Source organism: Ischnura elegans, chromosome 5 (assembly GCF_921293095.1).
Source record: "Ischnura elegans chromosome 5, ioIscEleg1.1, whole genome shotgun sequence".
NCBI lineage: Eukaryota > Metazoa > Arthropoda > Insecta > Odonata > Coenagrionidae > Ischnura > Ischnura elegans.
The window spans coordinates 46,751,534-46,773,577 of NC_060250.1; the positions used below are offsets into that span (position 1 = coordinate 46,751,534).

Consider the following 22,044-nt stretch of genomic DNA (forward strand, 5'->3'; position numbering starts at 1 on the left):
TGTGTTATTCATTTTGAGAAATGAATCTGGACTGACCCGATTATATTGCAACGTTTTTTACTTATTTTTTTACTTTCACTGTTTTCGATTTCCGATGCGTTCCCGAAATATTTTTGTCCCCAAGTATTCAATAACCTATTACATTATTTTCCTACCCGTTGGATTTGCTGTACTTTTTCTTAAGCATTTTGAGAATATTAAACCAGTAATGAGATGATTTGGCTTGGGCAATAAAGTTATTTTCCATAGCCTATGTTTCGGATTTTGGTAGCACCAAATCTCCATCGTTTTTTGGCGTGATTTGTTTTTCCTACCTGCTTCATAGGGCTAATATTCCCTAATTTTGTATGCTGGCCCTATCCAAACTTCTTTATCAGAGGGTTTTTCCTCGTCTTTGTTGAAACTAATACAAAAAGTTGCCGTTTTTGTAATTTTCCTCATTTCACCCTTTAAGTTTGTCCCATTTCCATCTCCATTCATTCATAGTAGCGACTTATTTTTCTTTCTCTCCATTCTTCTTGTGTTTTTCCCTCAAATAAATTGTATGCAAAATGTCGAGCCAGGGTAGGCGTTCGAAGACATTGATCTGTCTCAATTGGTACCAATGGTTCACTTTCTGTTCCATTTGATTTATCTCTTGCTCGATAGCTTCTTGCTACCCTCCAAAACCGATTTCATGCTGCTTTTTGCTAAATTTGGCTATCTCACTCTATATTAGTGCGGGTGTCTCACATCCATTTGTTAGTTTTATTCCATCCAAATATTCCCCTACTTTCAGTTCTTAAACATTTAAATTCCCCCTGGGAATGTAAACGTTCTCCAAACTGAGAATGCATATTTACCTGGGGTACACATGGTTTGGTGTGAGTGACCAAAGAAGTTTTTTCGATTAATAAGATAAGCGATGAATAAAATAATGAAATGCCGTTGAATCCACTTTTGCTAGTAAATAAACATTCCTGGATTTATTTATTCCTTCGGAAAACTTTTCGACTTTTCCAAGCATTTTTCCCTGCCTTATATTATGTGAAAAAATTATAAATGTTTGAAAGTATTGATTCTTATTACATTTTAAAATTGGAATTTATACTATATTTAAAAAGATTTCTATATGAAATACTATTTTCTACTTTATCCTTTCACCTTCCATGATAACATTGTCAATAAGTGATTTTATGATGTAATCTTTCAGCCTTAAAGGCGTCTACTGGATGTGAGCATCATGCCATTTTAGCATAGTAAGTGGGGAACTTAATGCAATATCGGCAGAAGCAAAAACGCCTGCTTCATTAATGGAATCGCAAACGTCAGCTCCCTCACCTTTTCAACGTGCTGCACGTGGACAGAACTTATACTATGAATTGGTGATTTATTAAAGGAATTCTATCGGCTGAGATAATTTTACTTGGAGCATTTTGCAAATCACCCGCTTGTCGTCCATCTCCAATTTGAACTTCCTTCCTAAATTCGCAATTAGGTCCAATTCTCTTTGATTTTATCTAAAAATCCAATTCTCTTCATCACCCCTTCCTCGCTAACCTTTAACGCTTTTTTCTGCTTTTGATTTAGTTCTTACTCGGCGTGAAGTTTTATTTTCTTCCTGCTTTTAAAGGCTCACGTTTCCCGATTTTATATGCTTTTCAATCCAAACTTCTTTATAAAATGTTTTCTCTCGTCTAAGAAAAACTAATGTTGTAATTCATTATTTTTTGTTATTTTACTCATAAGTATAATATTCTATTCAGATCCGTCACCTGATCAGAGATTTTGCCTTTTTAATATTGTTTGCATGCACTTTTTTCTTCCTCTAAGAATTTTGTCTACCCATTCCCACCTGGTACCTACTCACTCTTTCCCAAAATCTGTCTCCTTATCTCCTCAGAAGTTGGGCCGGATCGAAAAATCATAGTTTGGCTCAGGTCATCTCAGTTATCTGTTAGCAATGATTTTCCGCGTTCATTTTTTGACAAAGAAAAATAACCACCAAGATTTTCGATACATTGTACATCAATTTTGAGTCTGGTAATCTGTCTCGTGCATTCGTGTACTATATGCGCTGGTGGTTGGAGTGGGGTGAGATGGGTAAGAGCTCAATGTGGATATGGGTGTTTTTGATGGTGAGGGAGTGAAAGATGGAGGCAAACGCTTGGGTGTGTGCTAATCCAGTGTATTTTGTGGCAGTGTCTTCTTCTATCGCGGTGTAGTCTCGGTCCCACAGGGAAGGTGTCCCTGTGGGACCGAGACAACCTGTTGTGCCTCGTGCTGATAAAGTTGGCTGTATTCTAATTAGTGTCGACCCATCTAGAGGAGTATATTGGAGGAATAACTAGAAAATAGCCCTTATTCTCGTAGCTCTCACCGCGTGTGAGTTGGATGTTGATGACCAAATTTTTAATATCTCTTGAAATAGGAAAATTTAGGCATCATCTAAATGAGTTTCATTGGATCTGGCTTAAAATTGATATACGCATACTAGCCAGAGGTACGTGCTAAGTTTCTACTTGAAGCGATGACTAAATTTGGCTTTACAATTAATGAAGCATTAATTTAGTGCTTATAACAGATTTAGATAGAATGTTTGCTTTTGTATGTTTTTTAACGAATATATATAGCATAAAGGTTAAAATGGAATAAATATTGGTATTTTGACCTCTTAAAAGAGCCATTAGAAGAGAACGAGGCATTTTGAAACATCAAAGTAAAGAATCAATTATAGCATACGTTCCTCAGCTAAATGATGAACACTTTTACTCATAATAAAGTGTGAAAGTAATTTAAAATTGGAAAAAATATAAGATCTTCACGGAATTCAATTCTTTTCTCATGGAAGTAAAAAAAAACTAGCATAAATGGAGTGAAAACTCCCCCAAAAACTGTTTCTCGCTTAAATATTTTCTTAGTGCGCATGTGCATGACTGAAGGAATTTTTGGGCTCTGAGTTAATTAACGAATGAATCAGTCAGTCGGTCAGGACACGTTGCATTTTGTAAGAGATCATCGTAAGTTCTCGGCCGAAAGAAAGGAACAGCTAATCCTCAGTTTTACTGTGAGTTTAGAATCTTGCAAAGAATCTGTTTACGACCCAAATCATCGATCATGCGTAGATTAGATATGCCCACGGCGGAGAAAGTCGTCCCCTACGGCGAATCTAAGGCACGTGACATGAGACACGTAATTTCCTGGTACACACTAAGGTCAAAAATGTCATCTCATTGGCGTTATTTTGATGTCGCCTGGGAGTATGTTCAGTGCATAGATGTTCAGTTTTCATGAGATGAAAAATTCAGTGACTTATCGGCATCATCAGTTTAGAATTAGTTGTTCCCTTGAATGCTATTATCATATTGGAGTCACAAATTTTATTTTATTTTCAAATTGTTTGTGCCTCCGGTTATAACTATGGTTCCGGCTTCCGACTCGCTGATTTATTGAAATACTTTCTATTAATAAGTATCTATTTGCTTTTATTAATTAAGTGATAGAAAATGATATAAATGAAGCATTACAGCGTATGTGACTTAAATCCACACATATGTAAATCGAACCAGAAACTAAAATAGAATAATACTTTGGAATCATCTTGTAAATATATGTAGGCACAGGGAATTTTTCTCCGATTCTTATTTCTCCTTTACCAAGAAAGCGACGATGAAATGAATCGAGGTATTTGGAGCTCCCCTATGGAAATTTAACTCTCGGATTATCTTTTGGTGAACAAAATAACGAATTCATTTTCAATCTGGGGCCGTATTCTGTATTTCGTCGGTACCGCACCGGTCGGTTTCCCTTCCCAGCCCACCGACAGCACATCATTCCGTACCGACGACGGTTTCCATACCGACGACGGCTAATTCAGCGATTCAGTATGGTCGTCGGTATCAAACCAGTCGGTACGGTTCCCCCTCCTTCTCAAACAGGGAAAATCCGAATATATCCAAAGTTAAAAGTCATCTAACGTGTCTCCACCAATGAAAGAAGGGTAAAAACAAGTGAAGACTCATTGGCACAGTTTGTTGTCGTCATTCTCAATCTTTTTATTTGCGGAAATTACGACTTATTGCTAGATTAAGAGAAACGATATTGGATAAGTTGTTAACAATGCTTATATAATGTGTGGTAGTAATGCTGTACCTACAGAATCGAAGGAAACAATATTACGACATCACAATAAAGTTTGTATGTGATGGAGATTGTTGTTGCTGGAATGAATTATTGTAACTATCCTTGAGATCGTAGTTTCTTTTTTTAAATATTGGTTCCGTATATTGCTATTTATTCATGATTTGGTAATATAGTTGTCATTAAGTAAGTTCCGTCTAAATGTTATCAACGGAAGGTTATGCCATTGGCACCGTAGCAGACGAAAATAACATACCATGGAACGTGAACGTAGGATTCAAAAGCAAATGTAAATGTCATATTAGAGGAACAAGTTAGGAAATTGTTATAAAAATATGGAACTGGGTGTAATTAAAAGAAGTGTAATGACGAGGAAGTAAAGAAATTGTGATTGGGTGAAATACATATGTTTTAGTTGCGCATTCCAAGTGAGAGAAAATGATAATATTGCGGTAAACCTCATACTTATTAACAAATATCTTCTTTTATCGTCAAGGGAATCAATGGCTGACGATAAAATGAAATATAGTTGCCTGTTACAAATGAAAGAAACTGATACCGTTGTGGCAAACTTCATACTTAAATAAAAAGATCTTATTTCTATGCCGAGAGAAACGCCAAATTTATGATTGAGTGAAATAATAGTCGCCTATTCAGAGTGAGATAAAGTGATAACATTGCGGCAAAACTCATATTTAATCAAAAATATCTTTTTTATGTCAAAGGAGCAAATAAATGATGATAGAGTGAAAGAAATCCTATTACAAGCGAGTGAAAGTGGTAACATAAATGAGAGAAAGTCATTATATAGTGGCAAACCTCATGTTTATTAACCAATATCTTGTATTTATGTCAAGTTAATCAATATAGATGTTTACACAGTGAATTATAGTGGCCTATTCGAAGGGGCAGAAAAAGATAAAATTGCAGCAAACCTCATTATTTACTCGGTGATGCGATAAAAAAAAATAAAACGTACAATGCGCACCGGGGAGTTGATGAAACCCACTAGTCGGTGGCCGTACCGACACCTTTTTGCTGTCGGTACGGCTACCGACGATCTCTCGCCCTCACGTCGGTGCCGCACCGATCGGGTTCGTACAGAATCGCACCACTTCTTGCCGGGAGTCGGTGTGACGTCGCACCCGACGAATCGGTGCCGCACCGATCGGTTTGGAGTTACAGAATACGGCCCCTGATCCGGATTTGATCGACACTACGTGCCATTTCCTGGCGCAGTTGCGTCAATTTCCGTCGACTGGTTGAGTTCCTGAAATCTGGGTTAGTTTATAATATTTGTTTGTATGTAAATTGAAACAAGGCAATTTTTTAATGATTATAATTATCTTCCTGGATGTGGTTACGCACATTACTGACGCAAGTGTGAAAAAGGGGGTGAGGAAATTCATATCTTGGGTGCCTTTTCATTTTCATCCATTTAATGGGGCAGCCTGGGAGGCGATTTTTAGCACTTTGTTTATTTTAAATATAGATTCGAAGCCCAGTTATTATCCAGAAAGCGCATGATAAGCTCTTGGTGTGATGAAGTTATTAAGAAATAAACTATAAGTTCTGACCTTATGTTAGATATTATATTCTGAAATAAAAATTTTCACTAATTTTAAATACAGAATTTTCGTTTATATACAAATAAATAAGATTTTTTACCTTAAAAATAGCGTTTATTAAGACCACAGTAAAAGATTGGCTTATGAAATCAGTTTGAGAAAAAAAATCATCTGGTTCTTCATACAATGCAACTTCTAGCTGTGGATCTTACGCCTATTCCTGGCTTATGAAATGAATGTTTGTTTTTTATTGTGAATTTTTTTCAAATTATGTCATGATGTGGTTACCGCTGAAGATATTTAAGAAGAAGTTTATTTAGAAGAATAAGTTTATTTTGAAATTAATCGTTAACTTCTAAACTTTTGACTCTGCACTCTTATGTTTATGAATAGTTTTTTTTTTCAGGTCAATGCCCCCTTTTTTATGAAATAAAACTCCAATGCGCTGACGAATATCAAAATGTTTAGCTACCTGTTGCGATATGCAAATGAATGAGAATCACGCTACCAGTTTTCCTTTGTTAATCTCAACAAGATTTTGCTTCCGCAATGCGCTTATCGCAATAGTTAGGAGCCCAAGTGTTTATACAAGAGTTCTCTTTTTCCTACTGTTGCCGAAATCAGAATGAGATAATCTTGTCTTCTATGGAGTCTCAAAATTATTTACTTTTAAAACTGTTCGTGTCTACAGATATAATAAAAATTTAATTGTTGTTTTTTTTTTAAGCATGGAATAATACTAACTCAGCAATGTCACATGTTTCGTAATGTTATTGTGGGAGTGGCTGAGGGAAGTATGATTAATTGACTCATATTAGACTTCGTGCAGTTCCTGCATGAATGCATTTTCACATGTGGATTTATTTTAATGTATCTCTTTGGTCATAATCACAGAATCTTTTTTTTCGCTACAATTGTGATTTTTTCGATAATTTTTATATGATTTATAATACGTATTAGCTTATGTTGTTAAAACAAATTTTCAGCGTTAATTGCAATATTAAACGAATGAATGCTTTGAAATTAGCTATGTCAAAAAATGTTGAATCACATGAAGGTTTTACTAAAATTGTCAACAAGGGACGTATATTTGAAAAGGCCATTACTCACCAAAATAAAATCCCAATATTATTTCCTTGGCAAGTTCTCTTACGATTATACGGACGATATAACTATGCATTTGATATATACGTAATTTGAGATCAAAAGGATGTACTCCAGCTTTTAAGGTCTCGGTAAATAGGATGGATCGTTTTTTTTTCTTCTTAGTTTCGCCTAGTAATCCATTGGTTTACACGATTTCTCCAAAAAAGAGAAGCATTCATAACTTTAGGAATAACTGCTAATAAATAAATTACTGTGGAAAATATAAAAAAATAATGTGGTGTAAAAAGAAAAACATGCCATTTGTCGTCTAATCGAATGATGAGAAACTGTTGGTACTATTTAATTTATAAATTGCGCCTAGGAGAGTAAGAGGATATTATATCTTAAATCCCTATTTTTTGCTTTTCATTTTCATTATCTTATGTCAATGGTACTAAGTAGATGAAATAAGCGTAGGATGTCTCCCACATCATCAGCGAAAATTCCCCTTAAAATTTTATGAAGAATTTCAACCAATATTTTGGCCTGCACTCCAGTAATTAACATAACCCCTAACTCATAAGTGGTCCAACATTTTAGTCATATTTTTGTTCTTCCCACAATTTCGGTGAAAAATGACTGAACAACTGGTTTCGTTAAATATCAGCTCATTAAAATCACTTTAAGTTGCTCACGGTTACAAATTGTGTGGATATTCTTAATAATTTAGGCTGGAATTTCCCATAAGAGGGAAATGCGGATCAGTGGTGCTATTATTTCTATCTATCGAAGACACTTACAGCGTACTTGTACTAATTGATTCCTCTTCAAAGCTACCGATATTCTTACTCGTCTAAGAAAATATACTTTATCCCTATGGATGTGTTATTTTTTTGTGTATTTCGCTATGTAAGAAGAGGAGTAACCAATTAATAATCAGAAACATTTAATGCGATATTGAGGTTTCTTTCCTTCACGTGTATTCAAAATACTTAGTTTTTTTAGCTAGGTTTTTCAATAAATAATGGCAGCAATACCAAAGTAGAAGTTGAGGTTCCCGATAGCACATTGCCGAGTATGTCCAATATACTCCCGGCTAAGTCAAATATTTTTTCATGCCGAACTTCATCCTTTGGTGTATTGTCCAACAGACGTTTCAGTAGTCAGAACGCGAATACTGGGAAAATAAAAAATAATGTGTACGTAATACACATTTTTTTTCTCCGGCAAGTAAACATATCAATATTTCTTTACGATTGTACAAACGTACTGCATCATTATCTGACGAAGGTATAAATAAATGCCTTTCTATACGTGTTGCTAATCCTGTTGCATTAAAAGGGGAATGACTTCAAGGCACAAAACTTCATGGCACACGCTTCCTAGTACCTCACTTAGCGATACATACCGAAGGTTGGTTTGTATATGTGTGGGGGTATAGCTCATCCAAGACTAAATCTAAGGAGTGTGAGTAGGTATTTCGCACGTTCAGGATGGGGTAGGAGTTCCTTTCCCTAATTATCAGCCCTAAATTAGAGTTTACTTATGCTTCGAATTCGGATCGCTCTGACGTCCATGGCCGAACGGAGATTTCTCTATTGTAATACTCGCGATATCTCCGATCAAGTGCGAATACGAGCGTCGAATTCATTATGAAAGTCCTTAATGGGTTGGAAATACGGATGGTGGGGGTGCTATTATGTCTATCCATCGATGACACTTAAAGCGTGTTTGTACTAACAAGCAGTGGCGCAGCGAGTTGGGGGTTTTGGGGGTTAAACCCCCCCCCCCCCCCCCAGAGATCAGAATTTTTTTTAAGTTTAATCAATTTTACTTAATTGGATTGATATTTCTAATAGAATAGTGCAAGGATTAATTAAATATTCCTCAGAAAGCCTTAACACTCACCATTTTGAACCGTTCATCTTAAAATTCCGCAATTTATTTATCTCGCACGTAACGCTTATCCTGGTGGGTATTCCATACCCCCTCACACCCCGGTATTAGTTGCACCTAACCCCCCACCCCCCCAGCCTTAATTCCTAGCTGCGCCCTTGCGAACAAGTGATGCCTTTTTAAACCTACCGGTATATTCAGTTGCCTAAGAAAAAGTGTTTTGTCCATATAGATGTGTTTTTTTTGTTTATTTTTCTATTTACGAAAAGTAGTTACCAAATTATTATCAGAGTTTATTAATGCCATATGGATGGTTATTTTGTGCACGCATATTCGAACTGGAGAATCCTCTATTGTAATATTCGCGATATCTCTCGTCAAGTGCGAATGCGAGCGTCGAATTCATTATTCATCAACCGCCTCGTGGCGAAGCGAGTTACTCCGTGCTTCTTCGCCTCGACACCGCAATGTCGGTGGAGTGCCGTCGCCTGCCGACTGAGTCACGGAGCGCGCGGGGGCGGTGGCCATCGCGCGTATATCAGGGACCGATAAGACTCGGGAGTCGTTGACCGGTGATGATGAGACCTCTATTGGTCAATGAGTGTGCTTGCGCGCATGCTCGTGAACCCGAGAACAGAGGTCGCTATATGCTGCCGAGGTGCGCTGACCTTTCTCCACAAACAGATGATTCGGCGCGGAAAATCAGGGGTTGGGAAGAGCGCTTCGACCTCGGGGTCAGAATTCAATCGTGTTCCTATGTCATTTTCAATTTAAGAACATGTTGCAAGAGTGGGTAACCAAGGCGGAAATACCAAAAGTGTTCTAACGTAGCGGTCATTCACATTCATGACGGAAATAGCCATACATTGAATAGTGTATGATGAAAAATATTACAACAAACTTGCGAAAAAATCTTTATTTTCAAACTTTTCCTCATAGACTTAAAACGTTAGAAAAGATTGAATAAAACACCCTTTTATCGAAAATAGTATAAAACTAAAAACTGCTAAAAGGTACTAAAAAGTAAAAAAAATAAGATTTATCACGCGGAGAGCAGAGGGCGGGTGTTGATTAGGTTTTTTTAGAAATTAATGTGGAAGAGTCTGAGAGGTGAGTAAGGATTGGCACACAACATTGATATCTAAACTTTACCAGCACCCGCGCTTTATTCTCAGAGTGATGAAAACCTTAATTTTTTACTTTTTGTATATTTTATACTGTTTCTAGAAACAAACGCGTTGCTTTTAATCTTTTTTAAATTTAACTTTAGTTTATACTTTTTAGTGGTTGATCATGCAATCGATAAAACTAGAGCTGTTATAGTAATTTCTGCCAGCAAAATTTTTAACATACGCCATTTATTGAGGAAATCATAAATTTTTTCTATTTGCAAATTTAGTTTATTATTTAGAACAAAATCGAACTAAATGTTTGATGTCTTATTATTGAACATTGCATTTTCAATAGAATGAAGCAGTTGTGTAAAATTTCAAGTAGATACGACTATGGGAAGTGGGTTAAAAATTAATTGCAAGGGCCCAGCGTCGAAACAGGCATATAGACGAAGCAAGTTCAGAAAAAGCGCGTAAAAACAGCGAAAGTTGCCGCCGACTTTTTATGAGTCTGTGACGTCATCAGGGATCCGGTTTATTAACTCGTTCGGGGAGAACCGCCCAATGAGGGAAGAACTCTCAATCGCTCATGAGAGAGTCAACAACGAGCCACGCGAGGTCGATGCAAGGAAAGGAGATTAGCTGATAATTGGTGACACAAACTGTCTGTGTCACGTGACGTCATCAACTTATCCGCGAAAGGCCGTCGATTTTTCGCGTCCAATATTTCGAGGAGTGGATGATGGTTAGATAAACAAACCAACTTGGGCCTCTTAGTTTCCCTAGCTCTATCGCACTAAACTGCAAAAAAAATTTGGGGAATGAGTCCATGCAAGAATTTTTTTCATTCAATATCTCTGACAAATTTCGGCATTCAAATGAGTTGATACACCAATGTGGGACAACGGCAACTGCAACGGTGGAGGATGAGTTGAAATGTTGGGATTACGTCTTCTTCTAACATTTCTCTGGAATTACGCAAATGTGATTTTTTCTGACATTCTTTTAGTTGACACTGATACTTTTGTCATAATAAAGTAACTCTTTCTTGGAGTGATTACTATATTCGAAATCCTTTTGCGCTCTTAAGTTATATATGTAGTTATATATCACTATCAAATGATGAGTAGTTATTGAGTGCCTATTTATGAAGCTCTACGAATGAACTTATTTACTTATGTTGTATAATAACATTGAATCGGCGTAAAATGCTCATATGATTTCAATAAAAAGCGCTCATAATAAGCAAGTGTTTTATTTCATATTTTGATCAGCTTAAAGTATTTACATTGCTATAAAAAATTTAGCCCATTTGTGACCATACGGACACACAACGAAAAAAAGAACTTATTTTCAGTTTTAGGAATTTTTACACTTGCCTCACACACATTGTTTTTAAAGTTATCTGAATACCCATAAAAAGTAACTCCATATGTTACCAAAATTTTTGTGCGAATCCGAATGGATTTTAGTTTTCCACTTGCTTCACCTTGCAATATTTATGGCTAAAATCGATTCTAACAACGGGTGTTGTATTTATTTTTTCCTTTTATATATCTAAAATTCCAAAAGCATTAATTTGGAACCTTTATATAGAAGGTTTAGTAATTGAACTTTTTACCTGGTTTTGAGGTAGTTTACTACACTGTGCGACTCCGCGTTCATTTTTTGGCATTCTCTACCCATAATAAACACCTCTGAGTTTATCTGTATAAAAACATGTTGATGTCAATGAAACTAGAAAATTCTCGAGTCCCTATTCCTCCCGCCACTTGCCTTTGAGAGTGAGTAGCATGCCTAGTTTTATTCGCAAATTTTCTCACCTGAAATTTTCCGCATACGGAAACCGAATCTCTGTTTTATCTTGCGTGCAACTGCGACTGACAGAGGCGTTTGCGTGTCCACCTCGCGACGTTATCAAGCTTTGCTTAAACGCCCGAAATGCTCCTGTGCTGAGAGAAAGACACGAGCAACAAGTGCGGGACTGAGTTGGAGGTCGACTGGGAGGGATCAATGGGTGACGTCCTTTTTCAAGGTTAATGGAGTTCTGTACCGACTACGTAAATCGATACAAATAATTTTGTATGACTGGTTTTTAAGTGACATATTGTTAAAAAAATACTTTTTAGTGGTGGTTACCTTTGATGTAAAAAGGAAAATTAGGGCATGAAGTACCTTTGCGGATTATTAAAACAATGTATCGTCAAATTAGCACTTTTTCAGGTTACGTATACCGAATCTAGTTTCACGTTGTTTTAACTTGTACTTTTTTAACTTCAGTTGTGGTAACTTAATTCCATTGATTCGGCAAGTATGTAGAGAGATATACTCCTCACCCCTAGCCAAACATCCGCTCGTAATTATTGTGTAGGCATAGATGTAGTGGAATAGTGAAGCGATTACTATGTAATTTTTACCGAAGAAGCCCTGCTCTGCAGTCACATTGAGTCATGGGTTTGCTTTTTTTCTTCATTAACGTTTAAGCTATGTTTTTTTGTTTTAAAATAGAACTTCTTGATATAATTTTCAATCTCTTTATCGTTTTGATGCTTACTGAAAAGGCGTGATAATTATAGGAGGAATTCAGTAGGAAAATCGTCATGCCCTCCATATTTACCCAATGACGAGTTGTTTAGGTGTGAGATGACGCTATTGGTATGTTTGAAAAACAATACCTTAAAAAGGCATTCAATCGATGGAAAAAAGTTATTAAGTACATTAATTATTATTATAATTAATGTGAATAGTGGTAGACAATTTTCTTAAGCCAAATACGACATCAAGTTTTGCTTTTACTTTTTTTAAATCCAAGTAGTCCAGTAAATTCATGGGTCTCCTGAAAACTGAAATGTATTTCCTCTTCGCTAATGGGAACTTAATATTGCCCTCGATTATTTTAAAGGAAGTGCCACGTCATGGAGAGATAATTCCAGACGCTACTATCAAGAGGAGTCGGCGAGATTTCCTACTAAGTACAAAAAATCGTAATGTATTCCTCCTTACTAAAGAGACGATGAATAGCGACCTTACACAAAGTATTTTTAATACTCCAATTTCTGAATTGATTTCATTTATAATTTTTTGAAGTTGACGTAGTGTTTCGAAAGAACATTTCTCCCTTTCCTAAAATAAGCTAGTACCATCGGTTCCCTGATTTTCCTCTTCCTTCTGTCCTTTTCTTTCTGCCCCAGTATATACTTACTTCTTGATTTTTTCCGCGAGGACTTCCTCATTGCTGACTTTACGGAGTCTAAATCGTATAGATTTTAATCTTAGATTTCTTCTAGTCTGTATGTGATACAGCCGAATCACGAATCATCACGATCACGAATTCCGAATCACGATCAATGATCATTTTCTTCTCCACGATTGTCATTTCAACGTAGTACCCGTTGGAAATTTTCACCTCAGAGTGCGGTGGAGAGGTCAATGACAAACATATGGGTATGTTTATTTCCGAAAGCGGAAAGAGTGACGGCAGTTGGCCAATAGGTCATTACCTTGTCAAATCACCTGATTTAAGGAAAGGTTCGTGCTTTCACGACCAAGATTTTCCTCCATTTCTTTATAACTTCTGGAGTCCATTTCCATTTGGAAGGCATTTCAATCGAATTGAAACGAATTAGGAAGGGAAGGATCAATGGCGACGAATTTTAAGCTCCAAGGTTTGTCTAGCGATATATGCTTATTATGACTACTTAATTATGCAAGTAAATTTGTAACCAACGCGCGTTTACTTTAATTTAAATTAATTAGTACGTGGCTCAATCCTTCAATGCTATAGTAAACCCGTGGTGTCTTAAAAATATTGGGCCGATAGTTGCACCTTTGCATGCATTCTCTATCTTTTTCATCCAACACTCCTCACAAATCAGTCCCTCCGGAGCCTTTGCAGTAGTATTTTTTATAGGATGTATGCCCCTTACTTCAACCCTCAACCTTTCTATTTTCAGGCATTTCTACACAGCTAAATGCCTTAACTTCTCCCTCGCTCCATGTGCCACCATGCCAGGATGATTGCAGACTTAATCCAGTTCACTGTTCCCGAGAATATTCTACTGTTTGCCCTCATTATTTGTTCTTCTACTGTTGTCATTCTACTGTTTGCTACATATTTCCATCGTTAAAGCACACCTTCTTTGTGCGGAGGTTTCGTCATGTACTATAAGCGTCCTTAGGTTTAATCACATTTCTATAGAAATTTGCTTTTAATTCTAAACTTCGTTGTTAAGAGCTCTCGACGATGATCGATTATCAATTTTAGTGCTGCAATTGTCGCTTTTATTTATGTGTGAATGTCATTCTTTATTGAAGCAACTGCTGTAAAATATTTGATTCCATGCCTCTTACTTTTTCTCATTCCGAAACATCTCGCTCTTCGTTGGAACTATAGTTTATTTTGTATTATATAGCCGAGTTTTAAATTGAGTGACATTGTTGGAAAAGGAATAAAAATAGGATCTGAATGCTTAAGAATGGGAAACAACAGATTGAAGAGTTTCCCAGAAGTAATTGAAGTCAGAAGAGAAAATTCTGGCCAAGGTTGGAAGAAAAAGACAAGAAAATAAGAATTCTAAACGACTTGAATGATGTCAGAAATTTTTTGGAGCTTTTGAGGAGGAGAGGAGAGATTTTGAGGAGGAAACACTGGTAAACAAGTGAAGTTAAATTTGTCTGTTGAGATGTGAAAGCTGCTTGGAATCGATTGTCCAAGGACTTGAGAAAAATACCAGCTCAAGAACTTTAACTAGCTCAAAGCCAAGCTTTTCTCTTTGTCTCAAATACAATAAAACATCCTAATCTCTCACCACATAAAACTTGCAGCAAACTCCCATTTTCCTGTTCCATTTTCTGGAGGCAGGTTCACAAAAAATCGGAAGTAAGGAAAATCCTTAAAAGGTTTTCTCTTTCCGGGTTCATTTCCAAGCAAAGCGAGGAACAAATCGATTTTCTAATGAAATAGCACAATGATATTTGTAGCGATCAAATGTACATTAGGGATCACATCACGAAAACGATTTATGGGAAACACAAAGACGGACAATGCGCTCTAGGCAATTCGGGCGTTCCTTAGCATACAGAGTGAACCTGACGAAAACTCTCGGGATTCCTGCGGGGTTAATAGCTCCATTTCTGCCGACGTTTCGAGCTCCGACTTGGGGCTTATCCTCAGGGCTGCTGAAGAACTTTTTAGTTCGTTTTGTCGCTTATATTTTTGCATGTCGTTATAGTTACTGAACGCTGACAGAAATGGAGACTTGACATGGTGAAAGTCTCGAGAGAAGATTACCCACGTAATTCGCCGGGAAAGCATAAAATCGTATTTCTGACAAAAACTGCTTGAATTAAAGATTTGCCGAGTATTTTCATCGTCGACCAAGACGAACCACCCTATCATCTTTCCTCATTGGGCGAAAGAGATGGATGACGTCGGGCTAAACGGAAGAAAACGTTAATTCACTCGTGATCCTAAGTCTTCGGTGCACTGGAACACGGAAAGGGAAGTGAAGGAGAAAGAAAGAATTCAATCGTGGTAGGGAGGAGATGGGGTGGGGGTTGTGTGAGCAGCTCGCAGACTTCATGGAGCGGGGAGTTTTTATTTTTTGGTCGCCAAGGAGAAGTTTGTGGAGAGCATGGATTGGGAGAGAAGGGTTGGTGTGGCGGTGGCTTGGGGTTAGAGTTCGCCTCCCGCCTGCAACCCGCGATGGCCCTCCGCTCCCGAAAACCCCTCCGCGACCTCACCCCACCACTCACCCCCTCTCTTCTCGTTCGTACTTCCTGGTACTTCCATCCCCGCCCCGGTGTCGCTCACCAGAGATAGGTCGTTCATGAATGATTCGCTCAAAATGAACGGTTCTCGAGAATATATTGAAACTTTTTTTCAGCTTGAATCACTGAAAAATGAACGATTTCCGTGGAGAATAGAGAAACCTAAATCTCCGAGAGGAACCTAAAAATGCAGTTTTATCGTCTTCATCCCTCCCTCTTTGACTTCTCATCTCTCCCATCTCCGATTTCAATCATATAAAATCCATTTACAATTCCCTTGACACCTCCCTCTTTGACTTTCCGGATAGTATTTCCTTATTCAATATTAGAGTACCTTTCCGCCACACCCGTTCGATGTTCCTACTCCACATGTCAATGCCCAGGATATCAGTTATTAAGCGCTCTCCATTCTACTGAATTTTCGTCCTGACAAATTATCTCCCGACTTATATTGATCCTTTTTTGTTATCAATTAAAAATTTTACTCTCTTGGCATCATCTCATTTAACGCATAATGACTATAAACCCTGTTATTTACTGAGGTTTTGGCAACTATAATCGGTTTGATGTTTTGTTACTGCGTCAATAATGTATCTGTGAAAGGGCTTGGGGACGTCAGTTTTAAGCCATCTCCACTCAGAATACTTTCTGCTTGCGATTGTGAAGATATTTAAGTGCGCTGCTCCCATTGTGGTCTTAAGTAATCCAGTGAAAAATTTTGGCTATACATAACCTTATACATACATAACCACTATATTTCCAGGTCCGATAGGAGCGATAAATTACCAGAGATGTTTTGCCGAACGGATACATATGGAAATTCGTTTTTCCCCCGAACCATAAAGGACTTAAATAAACGCTAGTCCCAACCTCGTTAGAGCACTTAATTTTTCTTTTTTCAGTTGTAAACGGCTGGTGACCTAACACCCCCTGCCACACGCCTTTTAGGCGGCTCGCGGGGTATTATGTAGATGTAGATGAACCTCGTTTCTTCCGACTGACCCAGCAACAGTGCCAGGCAACGAGGCCAGAATGTAATGTTTCTCAATTCCTACGAATGGTCTGGATAGAAGGGATGAATTTTCAAGGCAAACATATTTTTGGATGGAGGAAAGTTGATATAATGTATAAAATTCCATTTTATGCTTATTTTTATGATACTTGCGTGTGTCGTAATTAATAGACGGTTGGCGACCATATTGAATTTCCGTTTCGCTCCCGTCTCTTTCCGTCAGTGGGTTTATTTTGGCCGGCCTCAAGACTAAACCAATAAGTGGATTAAGTTATTGCTTCCTTCAGCAAAATTTTTATAAAGAATCGACTGCAAACAGAAGTGTGGTTTTTTTTTAAAGAACCTCATATGCTCAGAGTGGTAGGATGTAGCCATATGGCCACGGTGGGCGGAAATGGGTGAAACCGCGGGAAGATCGAGTAGTTATCGACGGATCTGAAAAGGGAAAAATATTGGTCTCGTAATTTCATCCAAACTCTATCCCAATAGACATTAATAAAATTGGTGAACAAGCCCATTTTTAACCATGAACCCAAATCTTCCATACTATTGTTCGGTAAGAACGATCTGAAGAGCTAAGTAATGGCCATGAACAGGGGCGGATCCAGGATTTAGTTCTGGGGGTGGGGGGCAGAAGGATACCTCGCAAAACAAAACGAACGCAATAATAATGGGATCATATTAAAATCTTCCATAGTTTTTAATGGTCTGGGGGGGGGGGGGCACTTGCCCCCGTGCCCACCCCCCTAGATCCGCCTATGGCTATGAACTTCTTGCGCACGCCTCCGCGGTGAATTATAGATTCTGCCGTGGTTTCCGAGTTTCCACCGCGTTATTTGATGTCTGATAATGACAATTTCGCAAGGAACCCCGCTGGCAACATCATGTTAGAAGTGGAGTTTTAATAAACAGGATCATTTTTCATCAAACTTTACTTCTGACCTAAGGATCCTAGCGGGATTTATCGCGTAACTGTCATCATCAGACATCAAACAACGCGGTTTAAACCCGGAAAACACGGCAGAATCTATAATTCACGCGAAAGCCTTCGCAATAAGTCCATGGTCATTACTTATCTCTTCACATCGTTCTTACCGAACAATTGTATGGAAAATCACGATTCATAGTTAAAAATGGACTTGTTCACCGATTTTTATTACTGTCTATTACGGTAGAGTTTCAATGAAATAGGAAACCAATATTTTTCCGTTTCTGACGAAACTTCTGACCTGAAGATGCTGGCCAGATTGCTGTCGAAACTACCGTCATCAAACAACGAGCAACGCAGTGGTAACAGGAAACCGTGACCGCTTCAATCTCCCTCAACTAAATATCATGAGCCAAACATAATCAAGTTGATAGTATTTGAGTTCACTTTGTGGAAGTTATGCATAGTAATCTGCAGTCTCCAGTCGTGCTTGATATTGACGAAGAATACATCGAAACTTGTAGCCGAGCAATTAAACCAGCGTGGAAAGTTCAAAGTTCTTTTTATTATTATCAAATAATGAAATGCAAAAAACTTTATAATTACCCGCAAATTTAATGCTGTACGACCTAGGTTTCGACGCGGCTTTTCATCATCTGGTACTTTTGCATGGAAGGCCCAGAATAAATAGTCACCACACAAAGTCATTACAAAAATTAAAAAAAAAAAACAAAGATTTGAGGTGTGGGTTACCTCAAAATTCGAACTTTTTAGTGGTTATAGAGTTCGCCTGCAACCCGATGGCTCTCTCTCCTCTTCCGAAAAACCCTCTCCAAGATCCCATCCCCTTCGCTCACCCTCCCCTCCTCCCCGCCCCGTCCTCAGTGGTACCCCTCCGTGCCACTCACCCTAACCCATCGCCCTTTCCCTTCGCTCGCTCGGCGCGTCGGCGGCGGGGAAAAGGTCACTGACCCCTCGCAAAGAGGAGGGGATGAGGAGGAGGAGGGTATACGATCCTTCCCTCTCTTCCAACACAAACACATTCTCTTTTCCCGTGTGCCCCCGTCTGCAAAGCACACACAATGCCCACCTATCCCTACTCCTTTCCTGTCTCTCCTTACCCCACGTCCTGTGTTCTGTGAACCACCTCTGCTCATTCCCTGGCCTCTCCCTGATCGCCTCTGGCCTTGGTTGGTAGGGCTGCTGTAGGATATTCGAATTTCAGGGCTTCAGAAATTCGGTACCACAGTGAGAAATGAGTTTTACATGACGAAATTGTCGCAAATTGCATGAGACATCTACATGATACCATAGAGTAAGTACATACTTACTCTATGATGATACCCTGCGAGCCACCTCAAGGGAGTTTGGCTGGGAGTGATTAATCACTAGCTTGCAGCATGAAAGAAGATTCCCGCAAAGGCAAATTCCCGCTTGCCGATTTTGCATTAAGGCAATCTGCCTATGGACATGCAAAAAATTCTGTTGGAAATAGTACGAAAATTCAGAAACATGCATTAAGGAATACATAAGGAAGTAGGCCTTACTAAAAGTCAACGAAACTCTTAGTAAATCCTAACGCTGCCTTTATAGCATCATCGATCGTGGAAAAAACGATGTTCTGAACCCATCTGTTCTACAGTCTATCTCTCTTATTTTATTTTTACGATCTGATCTACCGTGGTATGTTTGCCTTATTAAGATGTGGCTAACTTCGTCGGAGAATAACTGCTATTGAATTTACATTTGTGGACAGTGAAGGTATGAATTTTATCAATTAAAAAATTCACCCGGCGATCTTTTGGCGAGTATTTTATAAATATTTACCAACTATTTTGGGGCAGCTCACTACAGGAGAACACACGCAGCATTTAGAGCATCATGACGAGAATTGCATTCGCAAAGAGGCGTTCATGAGTAGCTAAGAACAGACGAGAGTATCGTCTTGTAGGGGTTCGAGGGAAATACATGTGTAAAGAGTCTAAACTAAAGTTTAACTCTTTACGGTGTGGAAACATGTACGCTGAGGAAAGAGTACGAGAAAATAATCGAGGCGTTCGAGATTGGATGTGGCGGAGAGTGGTGAAGGTGAATTGGACGGAGAGGAAGAGGAAAGAAGAAGTGCTCGACATGGTGGGCAGGGATAGAAATCTTCTTTGTGAGAGTAAGAGGACACATAGGGTTAGAATTGAGCGTGGACTGAGTGCTGAGGGGATGCTAGAAACCGTGTTACAGGAAAGAATGTGAGGTAGAAGGAGAATGAGGAGGAAGAGAATAGGATTCGAGGACTGAATAAAATGGAAAGGCTATTGTGAATTGAAAAGAGTAGACTACCTTAGGAAGAGAGAATAGACTGCAGTAATTTGCAAAATGATACATTTAAACCTACTGAGACGGTATAATAGTTAGTTGATTAGTTATGTTAAATTTTGACGTACTACACGACATAGAGGTTCATGATCTGCGTTGTATGGTTTTTGCATAATCCAAAAGATCTGATGACGAGGCCCAAACGTTGAAATATCAGCCATTGGTGTATTTTTATGGTGTCGGTTGGCTAGAGTCTTACAGTGTGTTTATAGTATATTTTAATGGTTGGGCTTGATTTTAGGTGCTATTATCGTGCTTTGAGTTTTGCTTTGCGAATGGGTGCTGAGTGCTCCATATTGCATATTATATGTATACAACAAATTTTTAAAATATTCAGGTACTTGAATTGCAATAAATTTTTTCCCAGCTACATATTTAATGAACCGGTTGTGACCGCTTTGACGGCAACTTAAGGGCCTTAAATATGAATTCAAAGCGTCGAAACAAATCGCAATGATGTGTTTCCTGTAGTTTTTAAATGTATACATTGATTGGATTCTTTTTTTCCAAGATGCTATTTAGTGATTTGCTGATACCCACTTATTATTGATTTATTTGGACTTCTTTATCTTTTATGTAAGATAAAATTCGTGATATTTTTAATTAAAATACGACCGAATTATTATTACGACGTTCAGCTGCAATGTTATCGGAAAGTTTAGGAAAATTTCAATTACAAGTTATTCTTAATGTGCGGTAGTCTATTTGTTCTTTTCCTCTATGCATCGATTTTTATTTAATTGTTGAGTGAATCGCGTCTTATATTCATCGCAAGATAAAATGCCGAATCATACCTACGCAAAATTATTGATTTTTAAAAACTCTTCTACATCTTCAGCGCTCATTTATTAAACATAAAAAATCGTAATGTACACATCTTTATATAATATCCTAAGCATGCCCTTCATAGAATTTCCTTGCGCGATGCAATATGAGCGTATTTATTCTCTCGGATATGAGGAAATGCTTTACCCCTGAACGTTTACTCTCCTTGCGCAGTTACGGGTTACTCAGTTATGGTGTTTCATTGGGTGCTCTGTGGATATTCTTGGATAAATATTTATATCAGTTTTGATTGAAGGATATTCCCTCTGAGAACGTAATATGGAGCCTTTAGGGAGACAACATATTCCACGAAGCGAGATGCATATCGCAAGGTACTTCCTCTGTTTCTCAGTGCCTCCCGCAACGCAAAAAAAGCATCGGAATGCTCTGCAGTGAAAGCAGTGTTGCTTCACGATCTTCACTTTTCTATCCTCCAATAAATCCACTTTTCACTAACCCTTCGATGTGCTTTAATTGCACTTTGATTTTTTAATGTACTGTAAGCGCATTTTTAAAAATGCTTCATTTCGGCGTTCTCTTTAGTTTCGCTCCGAGAGTGTTATGTGGTTCGATTAAGGACACGAAATTTTTTCTTAAGGCCTGGTTACACGATACATTAACACGCACGGGTTAATGTCTAAATGTATGAACGCGAGAATGAACGCCAAAATGCACCGTATAACCACCCAACTTGTGCGAATGCATGCACAGAAAATAGAACCTATTCTAATTTGGTTCATGCATTCGTACATGTTCCGTTCCGGTCCACCAAAATCATTCATGCAAATGTAAATTAACTTGTACGTGTTAATGTACCGTGTAACCAGGCATTTAGGGACGAGATGCATACCGCAAGGCATGCTCTGACCACTCTGGTTCTCGTTGACTCCTGCAACGCTAAAAAAATTTCGGGCTGCTCTGCTATGCATGAGATGTTCTTTCTTTCATTCACAAATACAATTAGCATAGATATTATTCCACACTTTATTGGCATCCGACCTAGGTTTCGCCATAGCAAGTCATCATCGGGACAGCCTGACGCTTTTGTCTTACCTTGATGATCCTTTGCTGTGCCGAGTCCTAGTGTCAGATTCGAATTAAGTCTGGATAATCGACCAAGTTGGCTAGTTTCAGTTGTGTATCATGAAGCAGTTCCACGGAGTAACTCAGGAGACGCTTTCCATTTTTTTTTGGTCCTTCAATAAATGTATCTCTCTGGGTCGGGAGAGAGTCTCGGAATTTTCACTGAACCATCGATATTTGCGATAAATGTTAATTTAATGGAGTTGGTGAAACATTAGAAACATTTTTTAAATGCTACATTTCGGCTTTCAATTCAGTGAACACGTAATACGGTGA

At 38.2% G+C, this 22,044-nt stretch overlaps 1 protein-coding gene across 2 annotated transcripts in view; it reads left to right on the forward strand.

Moving 5' to 3' along the window:
• Nucleotides 1-22,044, forward strand: part of LOC124158816 (SH3 domain-containing protein C23A1.17-like) — a 113,909-nt gene that overhangs the window by 41,015 nt on the left and 50,850 nt on the right. The window lies entirely within an intron of this gene.